Genomic DNA, 7,013 nt, shown 5'->3' on the forward strand with positions numbered 1-7,013 from the left:
AGAGCCCTAGGTGGTTAAGAAATAAACAGAGTAAAAATGGGGGAAGTTAGAAATCCAGGCAGGTGTTGTACACGTGAAAGCCAAGGTTATCCACAATGGGAAGTAGACCCTGAGAATATCAAGGCAGGGCCCTTGGCTTATTTAGTTTCATATTTTGAGCACTTAGTACCAAGCTCAGTGTACAGTGAGTGTTCCAACAGTGATTTTAAACCTGGGTTTGCTGGACCACCAGGGATGTGATGATAATATTGGAGAATCTATGTGTTTTACAGTCAGTATTCTAAAATGTCAAAGAAAATGATCCATCTACAATGATAAGACTGCACAGACTGTTTAAAGAGATGAGTTTCTCGGCTGTTGGCTAGGATTCTACCAGTTCAGTAAGATTATATCCTGGTTACTTCATGATGACCGGAAACTTTGATTAACAGATATGTATGTGTAATAAAACAGGAAACCAAATATTGCTTGAAATAAATTTGTTTGCTAAACAAAATATATCAAAACATAAGGACTGTGGAGTCTAATGAATTAAAAAGCTTTACTTAATGGTGAAAAATCTGAGAACCGTAATGTGTACTCAAATATTAATTAAAAGTTGAGTGAATAGGTTCAAATTTTGTGTCTCCAAATATCCCCAGTTATAATCTAATGCTTCTATTAACAGATTAATGAACTACTTCTTGTAGTCATCATACTTTAGTGCTAATTGGCTTATCAGCTCAACTTCTGTGACAGGTGACATGTAGCTGAGATCTGGGCACAGAAGGAATGTGAGTTTTAATCAGAGGGAAGACAAATTTTCTGGAAAGGGCTACATAATTTTATCTAGTAGGAGGTATTAAGGGGCTAGTTTCTTTTGGGCTGGGGGGTGTAGGTGTAGAAGAGAGTAACATAAAAGAGGAGAAAAAGTATGGAAAGAAGAGATAATACAGCCAGAGACAAACATTATCTATTACACAATTTGCCTACTCCTAGTACTTTCAACCAGAACAGAAGCAATTAATAAATAATTTCTGGGCCTCTACATTAAAGGACTGTGCCATTCAAAATATGATTCAAAAAAGCAAACAAACAAAATATGATTTTTTTTTTTTTAAAGGGACGACATTTATTCCTTTTCCAAGTGTTACAGTAAAACCAGGTGGAAGAGAATGGTTTTAGCAGCTGGAAAAAATAAAATTACAAATCTGGGGTTTGGCCATTAAAAGTTATTTACAACAATGGGAGGGGAAAAAAAAAAGGACAACAAGAAGTTGTTTCACATTACATACCTCTCCCCCACCCCAAAGCTTAATACTTCCTTACCAAGTCAAAAAAGAGACACAGTTGATTCACAAGCCAGAGGTTTGAACTTGAGTAAGACATTTATAAAAACCTAAAAGGGGGCAGTGTCCTCCCCAGCCCAGGGGCCACTAGGCACCGCACAAGAGACTAAAAACTCAACAGGGGAAGGCTGGACACTCAGGGTTTGGGAGTGTAGGCACCCCCAGATCTGGCTCAGGGATTTGGGGAGTAAACAAAACCTACTTGGAAAAGAATTGGGGAAGAAAACCAGCAATTGCCTTCTGCACAGGTGGGGACAGGGAAGGAGGTAGGGACAGGGACAGGAGCATTTCCCATCACTAACCTAACTTGGGAAACTGCAAGGGACCATCTTCAACTGGCCTTAAGAGGAAGACCAGATGGATGAGTGGAGAATCCACAGGAGGAAGAGGACGAGAAGGAACGTGGCTAGGGGGCAACAGCCCCTTCCTTTCTGGGCGCAGGAAGGCAGCCAGGGCACCAGGTCCAGGCAGTGACCTCACAAGGACAGCACAGTTTTTGCAGCTTAAGATCACCCACCTGCCCCCACCCAGCTACTCATTCTGTCCGCCCGCTGGTGTAGGGCCCCTCTCTGCCCAGAGCGGTGGATGGCTCTGCGCCTGGGGCCCTGCCTCTTCTGTGTCTCCTCCCTTGGAGGCAGCACCAGCCTCTGCCCCTGTGGCCTGGGGCTCCTGGCTCTCAGGGGTGGCGCATGCCTTCCCTTCCTGGGCAGTGCCTTCCTTGCTGCAGGCACCGACCGCCCCTGCTCCTGCCCTTCCTGTGGGTGAGGAAGCAGACGGGTCCCCCCACTCCCCCTTCCGATTTCTCTTGAAGGACAGGCCACTCAATTTGGAAGCCTTCTTGAAAGAGAATTTCTTCTTCTTCTTGGGGGTATCCTTGGGGGGAACCTCCCGCTTGCCCTCAGCACCCAGGCTAGGGGGTGCCGGCTCGATGGCATCGCCAGTGGCCCCGGCTGCCTCCTCTTTTCTGTTCACGGGGGACGACTCCCTTCACCTTTGGGGGATAAGTCTGCATTGCTTTTCACGTGGCCGTTCTCCTGTCCGTTGACCTTAGCGGGGGAAGCGCCTGCTGCCTCCTCCGCGGTCACGTCGCCCGGGGAGACTTGGAGCTCTGGCTGCCCATGGCGGGGGTTCTGCTGGGGGGCGCCCGAAGCCGCCCCGGGCTCGCGCCGCAGGGGGTAGTTCGGTCGGGGTGGGCCTGGCCGGCGGAGGGGTGGGGCTCACGTCTGAGAGGGGTGTGTGTGTGGGGGACCGAGCTCCACGCCCGCTCAGCGCCCATCTCGCTAGCTGCTCGCCAGAATGCCTAAAATGTGAGTCTTGTTCTTTGTCCTCAAGAGGAAATGAGATTTAAGCACCGGGCTAGCAATAGGATGAGGAGAGTAGGGCACTTCATTTACGCATATAAAAATGTATATAGTGACATAAAGTAAATCATTATTTCATTTAACAGTATAGATATCATCAGGTAGTACCAGAAGAATTAACCAGGAAATGATAAAAATTTGGGGGGAGGGAGCCATCATTATGGCCTGGAATCAAGAGGTGTTGAACCAATGTACTGGGGTCTGGAGGGGCATCTATCTGACTTGCCCTATATTCCTAGACATGTACCACACTGGATTACTCTTACTAAAATAGATTTTTTCACTCTCTCTTCTCCTAATAAATAGAAGAGAGCAACTGAAGCTCAAGGCACCCCTTTTTCTTCTCATGACAGCCCTAAGATTCTCAACCTAGCTGGCAAATGCTATAGCACTAATCAGAGTGCTGGGCCCATAGAGCCACTCAATAAATACCTTCTAATTATATGGTAAAGAATAACAAACATTTAACTTGGAGAAGGTCTCACCAAATGGCGACCCTACCATTTCCTAGCAGTATGAACCTGGGTTAATTACATATTGATTTTATTTTCCTTATCTGTGTAACGGGATTGCTAACTTCTACCAAAAAGGTTAACCAATCTATAAGCGTAACTGAAATAACATGTAGTCATATCTGATGCTTATTAGACAAATGTTGACTATAAATTTGAAAGGTGACCATATTGCTATAGACAGATAGAGGCTAACACCTTACATTGAGGGAAGTTGTGTGGTATTTAGAAATTGGGCCCTGCTGGTCCTTGATTTTTTAACCTACAAAATGAAGGCCTTAAAACAGGTAGATTTGGAAGATCACTGAAATTCTAATGGTCTCTTGTTTCTGAGAAGCAACCATCTAGTCAAATTCTTTCTAGGCCCTAAAGCACTGATACAATGTTGAATATAAAAAGAATAATGGAAAACTTAGCACTAATTAAAGAGACAGCATATCATCTCTTTCCTCATTGTGCATGTGCTTATATCTTGGATACATATCAGTTGGGGTTAGTGGGTGATGATATTATTAGGCTGGCAAAAACAAACAAAAATAAAAAGTAGTGAGAATTTTGTTTAGCCAAATTTATTCAATTTAATAAGAAACTACATCTTCTTCAGGGGTTCTTCCTACAATTTTGGTATCAAATTGTCTTTTCTTTATACAACAGTGATAAAAGATAGTACTTATTTTTTCAAATTACCTTTCATAGGAAATGAAAAGTTGGCAGCTTTATATCACTTTCCCAGTTTTTTCTACTGCTGATTAATTTTTAGGTTCATAAAATTTGAAAATCTAGAAATCCCTGACCTATAGCACCAACCAATAAATAGTTTTTATTTTTATCATTAACATTGGCATTGTCATGAACAATGTTAAGAGGAAACTTTCTGAAAGGAATATCTGATTGTTTATTGAAAAGTACCAAGTTTTTAAAGCCTCACTGGCCTTTCTCAGAATCAAAGCCTAACCAGCCCGTCCCCCAGCTTCCCACCCCCACTCTGAGGAGGAAAAGATGTGAGAAGAAAAAAGAAACAGGAGTCAGATTTTTTTCTGCTCCTGTGGGATCCTATCTGAAATATTTACAAGTGTGGAAATGGCACAGAGGAAGCCCACTTACTGCTGGAGAAGAAAGGTCGGAATTGGGCTTGCAGCATCCTCAGTGAGCCAGCTCAGAAGGCTTCTCTGCCCTGACGTAGCTCCAGGCAAGTAGCTATCAGGCCTGTTTGGGGTAAGTGATGCAAAGAAGATAAAACACCAACAGCAGTTTTAATGTCAGAACTGCTGCTTGAGTTGCCACACTCCCAGCAGAATAATACAGCCACATTTTAGAGGATTTTCATGGGATGAAATTTTAACAGGTATATTAGAAAAACTGAGGGGAGTAACTCTATAAAAGTTTAAAGTCCATGCATAGTGGACTTGGTGGTAGATTTTTAAATCCACAGTAAAGGCTTGGTTTTGACTACCTTCTGACTAACTTTCAAAGACATTTCTATTGTAAATTAATAATAAACAAACTTTTATAATGACTGGAGATATTTTCTGACTTAAGAACTTAATCATGAAATTGTTAATCTGTAAATGATTTGCAAATGTAAAAAACTGCTATTGTTGCTACTATTTTTTTTATTTACCAGCAATATTTTTCATATTCTTATCATTGTCTCTCTATTGAATTTGACTTGAAATGTAATATTTATTTGCATATGTCAACTTTGAGTGTTATGGTGAGTTGTATCAGACCTGCTGTTCAGACATATTGACATTAAGTAAAGAGGAACAAAGGGAACCTAGGAACTGACTCTGAGAGCTCACCAGATTAATCTGTTATTAGAACCAAGAACATATATTTAGAAGTTTGGTTTGCTCAAACTATATCAAGCCCCGTACATAGTCCCAGATACTTATTTAGTCTGAACATAGATTCACGTATAAGGAAGTATGCCAAACAACCTCATGTCAATCAGTGACAGGAATAGTTGCAATAATACAAATAGACTCAACAACAGCAATGATAATGTATATTCCCTAGAGAACGAATATGCTCTCCAACATGGTGGCATTACCTGGTCCTCAGTTAAGATTTGATATTTTCCTGCTCCGGAGAGCATCCCACCCTTTGACCTCTTCTTCTGAGTTGAGAATTATTAATTGCTCTTGTTGTGATTCTATTTATCTCTTAGAAAGGACGGGAAGGAGTTTCATCTCTTTCCCATTTTTGTGCATCATTTGTGACTGGATAACCTATATTAAAATGATTACAATGTGTACCAGAACGCCACTCATGCATGCACCTGTCTTCCTCAGGTTTATTCTGACAGAGTGTGTGTGTGTGTTTGGTAGTGTTGGAAGGGAAGATAATAAGTACAGCCAGGTATATTTTGACAAAACACTTGAATGTCATAAAGCAAAATTTACTATTTTTCTTTTTTAAGCCAAAAAAAAGCCCATTCATCAGTTAATCTATTAAAGCTGAATTGCCTAGAGAAATATGTTTATTTTCTTTAACTGTTTTATTTTGTATATTGATTTTGAAAATTATTCTTAAATTCTCCCCCAATCCTCATATGTCTGTAATTTTTAAAGATAGTCTCACCAGTCAGAGTGGATCTCCAGGTATATGAGTGTGAAATCTGGGGAAAGGTGGCACACACAACTTTAATATCTCTCCTGTCTTTAGACTTATGACAAAATCCTTTAAACATAATGTTGTGTTTTAATCACATCATTGAAAAAAGATCAAAAATAGAAATTTTAAGATAATTTTTGTCAAAACTAGAGCACTATGGTCTAAAGAATATTTATGAACTCATGCTACCTCAAGATTGCAGGTCAGGCATGGTTATTCAGGTGTGACTCCCTGACCAAATCATGCAGGGTAGGATTATTACCTCTAGACTTTCAGACAAGAAGTTTTAGAGAATGAACATGTAGCTTACCTCTAAATTAATTTCCTTTGAAATCAATATGTGTTATTCTGGGAAAGTAAAGGAATATATAGACTACATTAATGTGTAGGATTTGAATGGACCACTCTAAGAACAAGCTATATATTTGTATGTAAGGATGTGTGTGTATGTACACACACATGTCTAATAGTCTAGTAAAAAAGAGCCCATAGACCTATATTCAAACGTAAGTACACATATTCATACTTCATGCTCAAGCACAATTCTGACATCATTGACACTTTGCATTGGAATAGGACAAGCTGGTATCACCAAACAGGAAAATTAATTCACTCAATCCTTAGTATGCTCATGGAAGCCGTACAATTCATTATAAGCATATTGCCAATAGAAATACAAACAAACAGCATGTGTATCCTATTAGATCTAAATCATAGCAGGGAGCCGAGCTGGTGGAAATAAAATGCATCCAGCCTTAAGCATTCTGAGTTGTACTCATGAATGACTTACTGTATGCCTGGATTCCACTCCAGTTCCTTATAATTTACACTGGGTTATTATATGTTGTGCCTCTTCCCAAATCAGCTGTCTCCATAAGGGACTCATGCATTATGGAGTCAGGGGAACACTCAGGACCAGTCCAAGAATGCTTTGTCCATTGGGGAAAAGTCAAAGTAAAAACTAGTCCCTATGTAAATGCACAAAAAATGCTGGTTCCTAAGCATCAGATGCTCCTGAAACCCCGCCTAAGTAAAGTCTAATAACTGGTCTCGAGAAGAGTGTGGCTGGCAGTTTGGAGTAGATAATTTAAGCTGTCATGAAGTTGGGGAGCCTGGCTGGTTAAATCTTTTGCGAGCCTATTGCTTCTCCAAACACTCCCCACGGTATCTAACACACAAACATGCTTTACTGAGCA

General features: G+C 40.8%; 1 pseudogene across 1 annotated transcript; it reads right to left on the reverse strand.

The window, feature by feature from the left end:
• Nucleotides 1–281: 281 nt before the first annotated feature.
• On the reverse strand, nucleotides 282–4,134 carry LOC309625478 (MARCKS-related protein pseudogene; annotated as a pseudogene). Its single transcript has one exon. The product of its transcript is annotated as an MARCKS-related protein pseudogene (transcript).
• Between the last annotated feature and the right edge of the window lie 2,879 nt (nucleotides 4,135–7,013).

Source organism: Balaenoptera borealis, assembly GCF_965194805.1.
Source record: "Balaenoptera borealis genome assembly, chromosome: 3".
NCBI lineage: Eukaryota > Metazoa > Chordata > Mammalia > Artiodactyla > Balaenopteridae > Balaenoptera > Balaenoptera borealis.